General features: G+C 50.8%; 1 protein-coding gene across 4 annotated transcripts in view; it reads right to left on the bottom strand.

Annotated features, from left to right (window-relative positions):
* Positions 1-15,513, bottom strand: part of Ppard (peroxisome proliferator activated receptor delta) — an 84,062-nt gene that overhangs the window by 21,511 nt on the left and 47,038 nt on the right. The window lies entirely within an intron of this gene.

A 15,513-nucleotide genomic window follows, 5' to 3' on the forward strand; every position in this document is an offset into this window, starting at 1 on the left:
AAAAAAAAAAAAAAAAAAAAAGAGTAGGCAGAGGCAGGAAAGTGGGATGACAAATGTGTCAGGACAACAGATGGGCAAGATGGTAGCTGGGGAAGGCCGCAAGGAGATTCTGGAACTTTTCAATAAATGGCATGGAACACTGAGTAGTCACCGGAAAAACTAAGTTGGATCCCTACCTCTTACTCCCACACATCTTATACCAAGAGAAGGTACAAATGTATCAACTATTTATTTATTTATTTATTTATTTATTTATTTATTTATTTGGCAGAACTGGGGATTGAATTCAGGCCTTTGCGCTTGCCAGGGAAGCGCTTTTTCCACTGAGCTATCTCCCTGGCCCCTGTATCAACTATTTAAAGTTAAAATAAAAACCCATAAAACACAAGAAGTTGTGTAAATATATAAATAAAAATAGTCTTGGAGTGAAGAAAAGCTAAGCACAACACTAAACCCATACAAGTGTTTATGGAAACAGATTATGGACAAAAGATTAACAAACTTGATTATATAAATAAACTTTTTGCATAGTAAAACCATCATCAGAAAAAATCCCAGATAATACTCTGAGAAAAATAATTACAACTTCCACTAGTCAGAAGGCTAATTTCCCTAAAATAGTTCATACAAATTAATAAGCAAAAGCTTAACAACCTGAAAGAAGAATTGGCCCTGATATGAAAATAAAATTTACAGGAAAGTTTTGGTGGTGGTTGTTGATGCTTTGAGGCGGGGCCTTTCTGTGTAGCCCAGGCTGCCCTGGAACTCTGGACACCCCCCTCCCGCCCCCACATTCCCTGTGCTAGGGTTACAGGTGTGTACAACTGTAAAATTGCCTCTCAAACATACATAAAACGCTCAAGATTAAAACAACCCTGAAGGGCCGGGGAGATGGCTCAGTGGGATAAGTGCTTCCCTGGCAAGCGCAAGGGTCCGAGTTCAACCCCTGATTCCAACAAAAAATAAATAAATAAATAAACCAACCCTGAAACACATTCTTTATGATTAAAACATGGTAACACGCTAGGGAGGGAGGTAGCTCAGTGACAGCACGTGCAAGGCCCTGGGTTCCACCCCAGCGCTGTAAAACAAAGCACAACACCAACCACGCAAACACTGACACCTCATGAGGGGAAACGTGTCCTTATACATCCCTGGTAGAAAGTTAAAGGAGCGCAGCCTCTAGAGAGGGCAACTTGGGCAATCTACCTAAGGAAAGGCACACACTCGTGGCCCAGAAATACCACTTCTAAAACAATGGCAGTATCTGTGCGCTGTTATTTGTTATAGAGTTATCTGACTAGTAAGAGGTTGGGGAAAAGACATGCTCATTAATAAGGGACTTATTAAGAAAATTATAACATGGAAACATGGAATTCTATGTAGCCACAGACAAAAAAATAACGCTGTACGGATATGGATGTATCTCTATGATTAAGAGAAAATAACAAGTTGCAGAACGAAGTGCTAACAAGATAAGTGAAGCTGTATTTCCCTGTGTCTGTATAAAACAATCCCCCAAAAAACGGGGGACACTGGCTCTGGGGAGGGGGAGTCAGTGGGTCACTTAGGAGGGATGTTTTCACTGTATCTTTTTGACCCTTTTAAACTTGGAACTACAAGGGTGTTACTTTTCCTAAAAATAACTTAAATTGGGCTAACATATGGTAAAACTCACAAACACAGCAGACGGTAAGAGGGCAGGATCACCACTTAGGTGCTCAAGTCTTAGATTTTAGAAGCTGTCTAGAGATGCTGGCTAACTTGAGCTTTCAGGTCAGTTAAGTACACAGTCAAGAATTTGAGGAACCACTACAATACTATGAACAGAGGAACTTCTGAATTGCCGTGGCAGGGTGGGACAACTTAGGAGAGGGTCACAGACAAGGAGGAGGCTGCAGAGATAGAACTATACGCCTCGTGCAGCCCAGCACTGGAAAGCTGGTGGTGGGAAAACTGCCTGTTCTGGAGTGCCTGTCTAGGCCAGTGCCTCCTGCCCACCAGCCTTCGGTTATGTGAGACATCACTGGAAGGGGAAGCTGGGGGAGGGATCTATGGAGTGCCAAGTTTCCAGAAACGTCTATAACTGATCTTGTTTTCAAAATAGTTTTTCTTTTTTAAGACATTAAAATCTAGCCTTCTGACTTCTCTTGAAAAGCAGCCAAACCTGGTCTCAGGGTGCCCAACCACATGGTCCGGAGACTCACTGCTGACCTGAGCGGTATGCCCACTCCAGGGCTACTTCATTCACACCACACTGCAAGAATGGGAGCTTTGGTCCCCAACCACTCATCCCTGGGTGTTAAATGTGGGAAGCACCAGGCCCAGAGTTCCCGAAATGGAGATACCAGGCCCAGGCGGCTGCCTCTGGGGCAGCCACTTCCCAATCATCTCTCAGTTTTCTTTCTTGCCCAGGGCCAGGTTTTGTGTTGGCCACAAGCCTGGCTACACAACCCACTTCCAAGCTTTCCAGCACCTACAGTGTGCATGTGACACATTCCAGGCCAATAATATGTAAATAGCAGTCTACTGCAGAGGGATTCTGCGAAACCTATTCTTTCCTAATAAAGACAGACTTCTGTCTTTCTCTACTTTCTGCCTGGTTCAGGAATGCTGGAGGGGCAGTGGCTACTCTGGGATCAAGAGAGGACAGGTGAAGACGTAGGCAGAAGGAGCTGGGCCCCTGGAGCCTCATGGAGGTGCATCCCGCCTCCAAAGTATATGTGGGCAAAAAATGGAAGCCTCTGTTTTACCAGTTACTGCCGGCCAGATTTCTGCAGCACACAGCAGCACACAACACTGATGGAAACAGATCTACAGGCACTTAGTACAGAGAGGTGGTGCAGCAACGGTGCTGGGAAGGAGCTTGGCGATCATGGGGCAGCTGCGACAGTAGGGAACCGGTGGGCCCTGGAACACTTAGCAACACTCCAAATACCAAGCACCAAAGTCCCGGGTTCCTCATCCTCCATGGGAGGAGAACGCCTTGAAGTGGAGGCTCCTGAGAATGGGCCCCGTTGTGCACAGGGGTGAGGGAGGTAGGCTGGGAGAACCAGCAGCTTTGGGACCTGTGTTGTTTGGGAATGGTGACGAGAGTGAGACAGGAGGTAACAGGAGGGAAAACCACCATACCACCTCAAGTCTTGGCAAAACATTTGCTCCTAATCCCTCATGCCTGCCACATCTCACAAGGCTTCCCTAGTGGGTGAGGGACCACTGAAGAAGGCCCACCAGAGCTCAAAGGGGAGAGAGCAGAGTTCTGACACAGTGGGGTGGGGCTGGCCGGGGTCCCCAGCTCCCCTCCTCCTACTAGCCACTAAGAGCCTCTTCTACCCTTACCAGGAGATCCGCTCTCAGTTTTAGGGCAAATGGCTGCCTCTGGGGCTCTGGCCAGAGTTTTAAGTCCTAGCTCTCTCACCAATGTCCCCCCCAAGCCTTGTTGTCTCTTTGGTGTGACCTCTCCAGACACCAGTCCAAGAAGTGGGGCAGCTGTGGTCTCACACAGCCCTTGGGCTGTTTCGTATTTAGGTGGAACCGCAGTGCTGCAGCCCACCCCATGTTCAGCCAGGAGCTGTGCACTCCAGCCCTCACCTCCTCCCAGCGCTTAGCTAGCCCCGCTGGGAGCAATCCTGACAGCCTGGCCCTTCCCTGACCCACTGGGCGCAGGCCCATGGCTTGGACTTTCAGAGACTGTGGCCACTTTCCCCACAACTCCTCCTGCAAGGGACTCTGCCCTCTTCCTCCTCCTCTCTTCAGCCACTAAAAATAGCACGGCCTGGCACTGTGCCCGAGAAGCCCCACTTTGTGCAACTGCTCTCGGTGCTGGCAGTCTCCTCTCTGTACCCCCATGACCAGAAGCCCTCAGATTGGTGGCTCTGCCCACGTAAGAGGCTGAGTCCCAGACCTCAAGAGAGGACACGGGAAATCCTACAGCCACGAGGAAGGGGTCTGGAGGCCGCAGAAGGGCCCTCAGTCCAAGAGTGGGCTCTCATAAGAGTATCTCTTGCAAGGTAAGCCTGGGACTTGAGTTCGGGCAGACTGGTGCAAGTCTTACCCAGCCACAGGCTGTGTGCCTCAGACACGCTGCCAGGAAATGCTGGGCCTGGGGCTGGCGCATCGCTGCCAGTGTGGAATGCAGAGGTGGGAGCAGCTCTCAGCCTTGGCCTGGGGCCATTACTCTGCCCTGCGACTGGCTGCTGGTGTCCAGCTGATTCTGACCACACCAGCTTGGGCAAAGCTCTTCTGGCTGTTGCTAGAAAATGACCCCCAGGTGCTAACGATGGCCACAGGTCCCGCACCAGCCTCTCTGTCCAGCTCCACCCTCAGCACCATGCCTTCAACACAGGCTCACGTGGGCTTGTGCCCGCAATGCTGCCCCCTCCACCAGCTGAGGCCCACTCTCCTTCAAGATCTGCCCACACCCTCCTCCAGGAAGCTGTCCTGAACTAGCCCCCTCTGTCCCTTTTCTCTGCACCCCTGGCCCAGGCCTCCTGGGTCTGCAACTCCTGTATGGAACTGCAATGCCTTCCCCACTGCTTTCTCCCTTCCCTGGGCAGAGTGGCACCTCTGAGGGTACACGACATGCCTGCTTTAAATGAAGGAATATATAAGAACTGTAAGCCTCAGTCACAGCAGGTCCACTTGTAGCATTTGCCAAGTTGTCCGTCTGCCTATACTACAGGAACTGAGATACAACCCTCCACAGAATCCGCTTGCTTCTACCTCAGGCCTCGGCTCAAATATGGCTCTGTTAGGGCTGGTGAGATGGCTCAGTGGTCTAAAGCACCTACTTAGAACAAGCTAAGCTTAGCAAAGCACAGGGACCGCAGTTCAATCCCCAGCACCACATGCCAGCCAGCCCCGCCCCCTGGTGGGCTGAGCTGGCCACACACACAAAATAAATAAATAAACAAATAAATAAATAAATAAAATTTTTAAAAAATATGGCTCTGTCTCTTTCCTTGTGACTTGAGGAAGATCCAAAACTCTCAGGGGTTTTAGTGCTAAAATGAGGCATTATCACCTATAGAATAGGGGAGGCCAAGGATGGATTAGGTAAGCGTATAATAACTGCTTAACAAAGCCAGGTTTGGTGGGTGGCACACACCTGTACTCCCAGTGCTTGGCAGACTGAGGCAGGAGGACTGCTGTGAGCTCAGAGGACAACCTGGACTACATAATGTGTTCAAGGACAGCCTGGACTACATAGGAAGGCCCTGCCTCAAACTAATATGCCCTAAGAAACAAGGACATGGCTGCTGCTGTCGCCATTGCTGGCTCCGCCTAAGTGACTGCAGAGTGAGTGCTATCCCAGCTCAGGAGGTGTGTTTGAGAGCACAGGGACCTCAAGAGATGCGGAAATCTCCAGGATGCTGCCTACTGCAGGAATGTACTTCTTTATTCTTTCCCTCAGAGAGAAGGACCCAAACTTGTCCCCACTGCTGGCCTCTGCAGCTGACCCAATGAAACTTCCTCCTTGCCTTACTGCAGGGAGCATAAAGGGCAGAGGGTGTGTCATGTCCCTGGAAAGCGCTCTCAGCCAGGCAGTGGGGGAAGCCATGGATGAATGGGTCTGCTCCATCTCTCCCTTTTCCCATCAATGAGTAATCTAGGTGCTGACCCAGTGCCCCAGGTTTTCCAGGCCAGTGACTCCATGGTGTTCTCTGCTTCCTATTTGCCAATCTGGGTCACCCCACTCCCCCCAGGGCACACAAGAGCTGGGCTGGATTTGACCAATGAGTCACCTGAGCCAACCCTCCCCCTCAACAGCATGGGGGGTAGTTTTGCTCAGAACTTGGGAACTAAAGAAAGAACAGCGGAGGCCACCCTACGATTTTAAAATTACTCCAAGCATGAAGAAGAAGAGCTGAACTAATAAATAAAAGCAACACCTGTATCTAGGAGCCAGAGAATGTTCTGGAGAAGAGACCAGAGGGAAGGGTCCTCCCAGTGGTGGTTGTGGTGGGGCCTTGGGACTGGCCCACGGCAGGAAGAGAAGCACCACTGGCCCTGACCTTCTGCGGGGGGGTTCATGTGTGGCCACCTCCAGCCTCTCAGGCTGGGAAGATGTTAAAGCCCTGGCGTTTCTCCCACAATGGGAGAAGCCTGGCAGCATGGAAATCCAGACATGGCACTAAGAAGGCGCGGCCTGAGGGGATAACTATCAACGGTGGGCCCCTGGAGCTGCGCTGCACTTACTTCCTTAATATATTTTCCTGTGTTCAAATTCTTCACAGGGAGCACAGGGTGCTTATGCACTGCAGGGAGAAGGGAAGCCACTATAAGTGTTTTGAATAAAGAAAACCAAGTAAGATGTCGGAGGTGGGAAAAGGCTGCCAGGGCGGTCCTGCTGGCAGCAGGCGGCGCTGCCCAGGCCTTTCTCACTAAGAGCCCAGGCTGCACTGCTGGCTGCGCTGTCCTGCCTGTCCCTGCCAGCTACTGGCAGCTGCTTTTATTCACTGGTTCAACAAACATTTGCTAAGCACCTATTGTCACATGCCTGGCCCCATTAGCTCTGCAACTGACACAGACATCTAGCTGTGACCCACAACCAGGGCTGCGAAGGACACAAGAGAACACATGTCTAGGACAGGTGGTCTGGGAGGTGTGAGGCAGGCAGAGGAGAAGGGTCCCTGCAATAGGGCACAAGGTGAGAGGACAGGGACTGTGTGGCAGGGTAGGATCCCACCTGGGGTCCCCGGGGATGAAAGCAGAGGGTATCTACCCGGGAAGCAGGGAGCCTGGGAGGGCCAAAGGGCATTGGGGCTGCATTTTAAAAAGACCCTGGCAGCCATGGGGAAGCTGTGATTTTAGTAAGGCTCTGAGAAGCAAGGGCTACAGGGCTATAGCAAACCTGGCATTATTTGCAGCAAGAGTTTCTCCTGTAGCCTATCTGTGTCCTCACCAATGGATAAAACTAGTTAGCAAAACCAGAGATTTCCAGCCATCACACACACACACACACACACACACACACACACACCCTCACACACCCTCACAATCTGGGAAGCAGATACACCTCCTCATGCAGTTCCAACTGGGAGGGTCAGCCGCACACCTGTGCTGAGCAGCATTAGGTAATAACACTCAGCCCCGCACAAAGGACCAGCACACAGGCACGGGTCAGCTGCCCTGGTCCAGGGCCGAGGTCCCAGCCCTGGACTGGGCATCACACTCACACTTCTCGGCAGAGGAGGCTTTCAAGTTCCCAAAGCACCTTCATATTCATCTCATCTAGACAACCTGGAGCTGGGCAGGCAGGAGAAATGAGACTCACAGTAGTGGTTGGGAGGCAGGCATGGCGAACAGCAGGCCAAGTGACAAGTGACTGTCCCTAGGCATAGATAGAGAAGCCAAACAAGAGCCACCCAGTGGTAAGGACGTGAAGGTCTGTCCTGCCTGGAGCAACCAGCATGTCAAGTTCAAGCTTCACCTAAGAAGGTTCATGTCCTTCATCCCTTCAAGTCTCCTTGTAGGAAAACAGCAGAACTGTTCCCGGCAGTGTTATTTACATTCTTGAAAAATCAGGCAAGACCCAATGCCCAATATTAAGAGGAACAGTTAAAGGTAGCGGGCACACCCAGCAAAGGGAGTATTATCCAGCCATGGAATTCAGGTTGTCTTGGATTACTCAGTAACTTGTTAGGTGAAGAACAGCAGAGGCCCTCAAAACTAAATCGAGGGCCTGATGTCCATAAAAACAACAGAAGAGAGAGTGAAAGTTTCCCTGTATGAATAAGGTGGTTGGTGATTTTAAACTTCTTGTCCTGAGTATACATCGTTTCCACCCGACCTGACCCAAGTGGGGAGTGACACCAGGCTCCCCCGCCTTCCACCCATCTTCTCTTCACTGGCTCTCAGGTTTTCCTCCCAAGGCTGCTCCTTATGGGTTCTTCAGCTGGTCAGGCAGCGCTTTCCTCTCAGTCCCTAAAGGTCTCCTCGTTCCCCATCTCTTTGCTGATCTCACTGTGGCTTCTAGGACTTTTCACCCAATGAGGACATCCAAATTTACTTCGCCTTTTGACTGCACCATGTGGCTGTGCAGGGACAGCACATTTGCGACCAAGCCCCTGACCCCCCTCCCGATCGTTCTCATCTTGGTAAACATTTCTACAATGGTGTGGCATGCACGCCTATAATCCCAACTACTTGAGAGGCTGAAGCGGGAGGATCACTTGGGCCTCGAAATCTGCAGCCAGTATGGGCAATAAAGCAAGACCCTGTCTCAAAAACAAAACAAAAAATCAACCAACAAAAAAACCCTCCAGGGGGCTGGGGAGATGGCTCAGTGGAATAAGTGCTTCCCCAACAAATGCAAGGGCCTGAGTTCAATCCCCAGTTCCACAAAAACAAACAAACAAACAACAACAACAACAAAAAAAGCCCTCCAACCTTCCAGCTGGTCAAGCCAAAATGTTCCAAGTCAGCAAATACTGTTGTCCTTGCCTTTAGTAAATGCCAGTAGCCAGAATCCAATCCCTCCTCCCCGCCCCCGCTGCTACGGCCTTGCCCAAGCCCGGTTCCTACCCAGGCTGGGTTATTCTAACAACCCTCTCCAGCTTCTCAGCCCCAGCTTCCTGGGTCGCCCATTCTCCTACGGCAGTCCTATAGAACCCTTTAACGACATTCAACAGGCTGTGGTGACCCTTTCACGGCAGCCTACCCCACCTCCCAGGCCCACTTTTACTTTTGCGGTTCTCTTCTCCTGACGTGTGTGTGTGTGTGTGTGTGTGTGTGTGTGTGTGTGTGTAATCGACGATTGAACTCGGGCCCTTGTGCTTGCCAGGCAAGTGCTTATTCCACTGAGCCATCTCCACCGCCCTTGTGTTTCTCTTCTCTTCCCTGTTCAGCCCAAGTTTACTCTGTGGAGCCAGTTTCCCCCTTAACCCCGTCACCTCTCATTTTTCAAATAAACTCTGACATAGTTTTAAAAAATTAAAATACAAAAATGTTAGAGTCTGTCTCTCCTGTGCTGGGATCCCTCCAGGGGTTTCTCACAGCCAGAGAGGTCTCTGCAGCTGTGCCCTTCCTGCCTCTGCTGCCCTCCCGGTTGCTCCTCGAGTGACTGGTCCACAGCTGCCACCTCAGCTGGTTTACAGCAGCCCAGGCCACCCCAGGTCCTTGTGCCTGCACCTTCCCTGCCACGTTTCTCCCAGCAAGCCCCCTCCCAGGGCTAGTGCTCACGTATTTTTCTTATTTGCTTAAGTGCCCCCCCCCCCAGAACATAAACCCCACAGGATGGAGATCTCCATCTGTTCAATTCACACAAATCTTCAAGGCTTAGAGGGGTGGCTGGCAGACAGTGGGCATTTAGTAAATATTTGCTAAATAAATGAACAGCTTTGTGTGATTGGAAAAAAGATGCCCGCTCACTGCCAGGTCTCAGGCAGCCCTTCACAAGCCATGGGCACCAGACCTTTCTCTCCAGCTGGCTCTGCACCCTTTGAAGGAAGAGCTCACTGGGTGATGGCAAGCTGGTGCAGGCATGTGGCTGGCCGGTGTGTTAGGTGGGAAGGCTTGCTTGCCACTAGGTGGCTGGGGGATAGGGACTCCTCTGGTGGCAAGGGAGCACGGTCACCTGCTATCCCTGCCACTGGCGCTAAGATCCTCTCGCTGAGCCACCCAAGATTACTCCTCACTGGAGGAGCCTGCAGAACAGTCCTGACAGTTCAGACAGTGGGCAGGCAGTGACAATGCCCGGGTCCTTGAAAGCTTTAGCCTCTCAGGGAGGACAGGCCCAGCAACTGGAGGCCTCAGAGAAAGTTCAAGGCCAAAGGCACGATCTTGAAAGTAAAATAGTCTCGTTATAGAAATTACTGGGTTCCAAGAAAAAAAATGAAACCAAGAGGTGATCCGATTTTTAAAAATACGGACTAAGGTGAGGGTGTCTAGGTAAGGAGAAATGTAGGATCCCAGGCACAGGAGAGATGGGGAGAGACAAACACGGACGGAGGGGCAGGAAGGGAAAAAGCTGCCGATCAAAAGGAAACCTTCGACAACAAGGGTAAGCTCTGCTGGACTACGTGCTGGAAATTATCCTTCGTGCCTTGTGTGTGCATGGCCACTCTTTGGGCTTCACCCGTGGACAAGGCATGCTAAATAAACACCACAAGAAGCCGGGGTTTTAGACTAGGCTCCTGCCCTGGGCCCCATGGGACCAGCCTGAATCCAAAATGGACCCACTCATGCTAACTTTCCTTTACTACCAGACAAAAACTACACTGTGACCTGACCTGAGAAATCAGAAGAGCTAACAGCCAGACTTCCCAAACAGGCGTTTCAAGTGGCATGATAAATGAAGTTCCTTCTGCTTGAGCCTTTACAAAAGAGTAAGCTGACATCAACGGATACGTTATTTTTCTGTTGTTGTCTCCCTGTCCTGGGCTTACAGGAAAGGTAAGTCTGAGACGACCAATCTGCTTCTTGTTTCTGCTTTTCCCCTCAAGCCCTTCCCCACCAATCAAACCAGGCTCCTTGGCTCAACCCCTGGGACAGCCTTTCTATTTGACAGAATAAAGTGTTACCTGATTCTAGAATCACAAAGCCAATTACCATCTTAAATTAAATTGCCATCATTTTGTCTTTCTGCCAAGCAGGTACCAACATCCTTTCATCACCCTTTACAGATGAAAGGACCACAGTGTGGCAGAGTGGGGCGAGTCCCTAGTCCATAGCGCAGAAGCAGGCGCCATGGCCAGTCAAGCATCTGCATGAGGGCTCTTTCGCACTCAAGAGTACTGCCTCTGGCTGCCATTTTTGAGCTCTACGGCAAACAGTTCTGTTTCCTGTTGAGCATGGCCCTGCAGGTCTGTGACCTCAACACTCAGGAGGCTGAGGTAGGAGAATCACAGCAAGTTTGAGGGCACAGTGGCCTATGTAGTGAGTTCAAGGCAAGTCTGAGCTACATAGCGAGACGCTATCTGAAAAAACCAAAGGGGATGTGGTAGATGCCAACTGGTGGTCAACTTGTTACACCCAGCTGAACTGAACCAGCTTGGTGCTGGGTGTGGGAGGACACCTGAGAGTTGCTGCCGGCAGCAGAAGAGACAGAACTAGAGAAACTTGTGGGAGGCTGTCCTGCTGGCTTTCCTGAATGTGGTTGTTCTCGTCAGAGGAGGAACTCAGGACTTCGCTGTCGCTGAGAAGAGCTGCAGTTCATTTTGGGGGAGCTCTGGGTTTCACTTTGAGCATTGTTTCCTGGCTCCAGAGGGGAAGATGATGCACAGCTCTGTCTCCTGGAGAAGCTTGTCACATCAGCTCTCCTGATGAGAGCTCAGCCTTCCTCACTCAGAGGAGCTCAGAACCTCACTGCTGCTGAGGACGACTGCGGTATCTCTGGGGAACGCTGGTTCTCACCTAGCATCACTTCCTGGCTCCAGCGCAGATCCCTCACCCTGCTAGCACGAATACTTCACCCCGCTGACACATACTTTCTAGTTTCCACCACAGGCCTTTGGGCCTTCCCAGATAAAACAGGCCTGCATTAGACACTGTCATGGGCTCTAGGCCTCCAGGTAAAACTATGGGAGGTATTGTTGTGGGCTCTATGTCCTCAGCTGGGCTCATGCAAGACATTATTGTGGGATCCAGGTCCTCAGCCGGTTTGTTCTTTAGTGTGTGGACAGATTTCCTGCATTCTTGTTATATGACTTTTTGGGTGATTCATTATAAAATAATCTTCTGTGTCCTACATTGTATTGCTTCCCTTGCAAAACCCCAAGCCATGACAGAGAGGAAGAAAGTTCCTCTGTATCCTTCTTGGGCTCTTCCTCCAACCAACTGCTGCTGGCCCTGCCCTGCCTGGCCTCAGGCCACCAATCCTCAGCCTGGACTCCCTCCTCCAAAGCCTCCTCTCTGCAGAAGCCTCTAGCACAGCAGCCTGTGTCCTGGGAACTTCTGGCAGATCCTCACCCTCAGTTTATCACACCCCTCACTGTGCTCCTAAAATTCCCAAGTGTTGAAGCAACACATCAGTGGTGGCCCACGAGGGCTCCCAGGGACAGCTATCACTGCCTCCCTACCCTGTCCTATGAAGTGGGAGAACCTGTCCCTTTTGCCCTTTTGAAATGAGTCCCCTTGCTTCCAACCTCTCTGTGGTTGTTCTCCCACCTAAGGCAGGAAGATGGGGGATTAGATGGGGAAGATGTTTGGGTTGTACAATTTATACCCAAACTTCACCTCACAGAGGTAATTTTGGGGGATTTTTTGTTTTTGTTTTTGTTTTTGAGACAAGGCCTCACTCTATGTGGTTCAGGCTGGCCTTAAACTTGCTTATGTAGCCCAAGCTGGCCTCAAACTCACAGAAGTCCCCCTGCCTCAGCTTCCTGAGTGTGGGATCACAGGATGGGCCCCCATGCCCAGCTGGTTATTTTCTTTTTTATTTTAAAGAGAATAAAACAGAAAAAAAAAAAAAAAAAAAAAAGATGTAGAATTTCAAAACAAGGCAACATGGGGCCGGGGAGATAGCTCAGTAGAATAAGTGCTTGCCTGGCAAGCACAAAATCCTGAGTTCAATCCCCGATTCTGCCAAAAAGAAAAAAAAAAGAAAGAAAGAAAGAAAACAAATCAAAACAAGGCAATGGGAAATTAATAGCTAGTAACTTTTATCTTTATTGCTCATCTGATTTTTTCTAAATTTTCTATACTGAACATATGCTGCATTTAGTAAACACATTTTTATTTATTTTATGTTATGTATTTGGTACAGGCTCTCACTACACAGCTCAGACTTGTAGTGATTCTCCTGTCTTCAGCCTCCCCAGTGCTGGGATTACAGGCGTGCACCACCAAGCCTGGACTTGGTTGCCAGCTCAGTGCACTCCAGGTGTGGAGCCTGCAAAGCATTCAGAACCAGGAATTGAGCCCTGGTCCCTGTGCTTGCCAAAGCAAGCGCTTTAGTCGGCTGAGCTATCTCGCCATACCAGTAAACACATTCTTTAAAAAGTGGTTTTTTTTTAAATTCTTTTTTGGCAGAACCAGCAATTGAACACAGACCCTTGCGCTTGCCAGGGAAGTGCTTATTCTACTGAGCCATCTCCCTGGCCCCTAAAAAAAAGGTTTTAAAAGCATGATCTAATCAATGATTTTCAAGTGCAGCAAGATGAAGCTGAAGAGGTCATTCCCCAGATGCCCTGTTCTGACCTTTCCATGTCATGCAACACTCTGCAGACTCCTGATCCCATAGCAGGGACGTATGGCTGGGAGGAGACAGCCAGAGGCCGAGTTGTGTATATGTGCCCAAGTTAAGGCATCACAGAGCCACACTCACTTGCCCAACACAGACAACTGCAGGAAAAGCAGGCTGAAGGCAGGAGGAAGAGGGGCGGTGGGGAACAGGAACTCTTGCCTTTCTGTGTGTCTGCAGCTTAGATTTTAAAAACAAGTATCAGGGCCAGGTGTTGGTGCACACCTGTAATCCCAGTGCTGGGGAAGCTGAGACAGGAAGATCACTATGAGTCCAAGCTGTATATCGAGACCCTGTACCAAGTAAATAAATAAAAGATATTTTTAATTTTATTTGTGTGTGTGTGTGTGTGTGTGTGTGTGTGTGTGTGTGTGGCCAGCTCAGCCCACCAGGGGGCGGGGCTGGCTGGCATGTGGTGCTGGGGGATTGAACCGCGGTCCCTGTGCTTTGCTAAGCTTGTTCTAAGTAGGTGCTTTAGACCACTGAGCCATCTCACCAGCCCAATAAAAGATATTTTTAAAAAAGAAAAAGAACAAGCATCACTGTCTTTTGTAACAAGCTGAGTAGAAGAGTCAAGGGCGTCCTTGTAACACTCACGTTTTTACTCTAACAAAAGTGTTTGGGGGACTGAGGTGCAGCTCAGCAGTGCTTGCCAAGCCTGCATAAGGGGTCAGGTTCCATCCCAAGCAGCACCTAAAGCCACAGGGGCACAAAACCCTTGAGATCCTCCTTGAGAGAAAACAGCCCAGGAATGAAGGCAAACATGGACACCAGGTGAAGAGACACAGGTGTCCTGGGCCAAATCTCTAGGGCGCGTTAGGTCTCAGTCTCTCTTTCCTTTCTGAGTGGACACCCAGCCAGATGCTTTCTGAAGTCCCAGGTAATTGTGACTTAAGCAGCTGACAAGCACGAAGTCCCCAGGAAAGGAAAGAATAGAAAGAAAGGACAGGAAAACAAGAGAATGCAAATCTCAGTGAGCTGGGGAAAGACTCCCTAGAGATTAAAAAAACAACCCCAGCTGCTCCCCCCACCCCACCATCTAGGTCTCAGGCATTGTGACAGTGGCCTCAGGAGTTGACCCCACTGTGGAAGCCCTGGCAAGGGCTCCTGGCAGCAGAGCAAGTCAAGGCTCTCCTCAGGAGGGGTGTGTGACAACGCCTGCTTGCTCTGAGGCCTCGCAAGGCTCCCTGCTGGTAGGCTGGGCCCACGGCTCAGGCTGGACCGTGCTGCTGAGAGAAGGAAGAAGCACGCCTGGCAGGAATCAGCAAAGGGCTGCTGTGTGTGGTGTTCACTGAGCTGGCGCCAATGACAAGGGGATCCGTCTGTGAGCACTGCTCCCCTCTGGGCTTCTCTGCCCCCACGTACACAGCTGCCAGAGCCTTGGAGTCCCGAAGACACAGGCCCAGGTGGCCAGCAGCCAGGAAAGCCCTCTGCAGGGCGCTTTCAGGCCCACGCAGCCTGCGGGATCCCAAATTCGGTCTTTCCGCTGGAGGCTCCAGGGTGGAGAGCGGGAATGGGACACCTCCGCATTGACAGACCCCTCATTCGGCCAGAGTCACTGTGCTCCCCCAAGCCACTGCGGGATAGATGCCTTTCTCTACTCATGGAGGACACGGGCGCTGCTTGCCTTGGGTGCTGCTTGCCTTGGGCACTGCCGATAACCACGAAGATAAGACTATGAGCTGGGGACAGGCCACCAGAGTGCTGGCCACCAGGAACAGGGCAGCTTCAAGTGGCTGTCACAAGCCTCCTTTGTGCTGCTTCCTTGAGAATCTTCATCCAAAGCCTGGGGTCAGAAGCCCATGAAGTGGGTGCCTTTCCACCCACAGATACCTGCTCAGCCAGTGGCCTACACCTTTCCCCAGCCGATGTGTCCTGCTCTCCCTTTCCCTGGGACCCAAGTTCCCCTCACTCGCCTGAATGCCTTGAGACTGGTTGTCCAATTTGGTGGTCCAGGGCCAGGGAGCGTGTGCATCCCAGTCTTGACAGGCAGGGGCTGGAAGGGCACTCGCAGCATACCTCTCTAACACCAAAAACCAGAGCATCTCTGCCAAGGGCGGCGGGGAGCTTGACAGCCACCTTACAGCTTGCCTGGGGTGCCCGGGCTCCTGCGAGGGAGCGCCTGCCATGCACAGGGAGGACCCCAGCGCTTTCTTCCTTCTCCCTCTCTTCAAGCACAGCCCAGAGCCGTGGTGGTCTCCACTTGGTTCTTTTTTTTTTTTTTTTTTTCTCCAACAAATAATACACTGCATATATTCTTCTTAGTGGTTAATTGCTGTACAAGATGCGGACTTGAGACCCTATTTACAAACACCATTAGAACAAATCAT

This window comes from Octodon degus, unplaced genomic scaffold (genome assembly GCF_000260255.1).
Source record: "Octodon degus isolate 3935 unplaced genomic scaffold, OctDeg1.0 scaffold00005, whole genome shotgun sequence".
Taxonomy (NCBI): Eukaryota; Metazoa; Chordata; class Mammalia; order Rodentia; family Octodontidae; genus Octodon; species Octodon degus.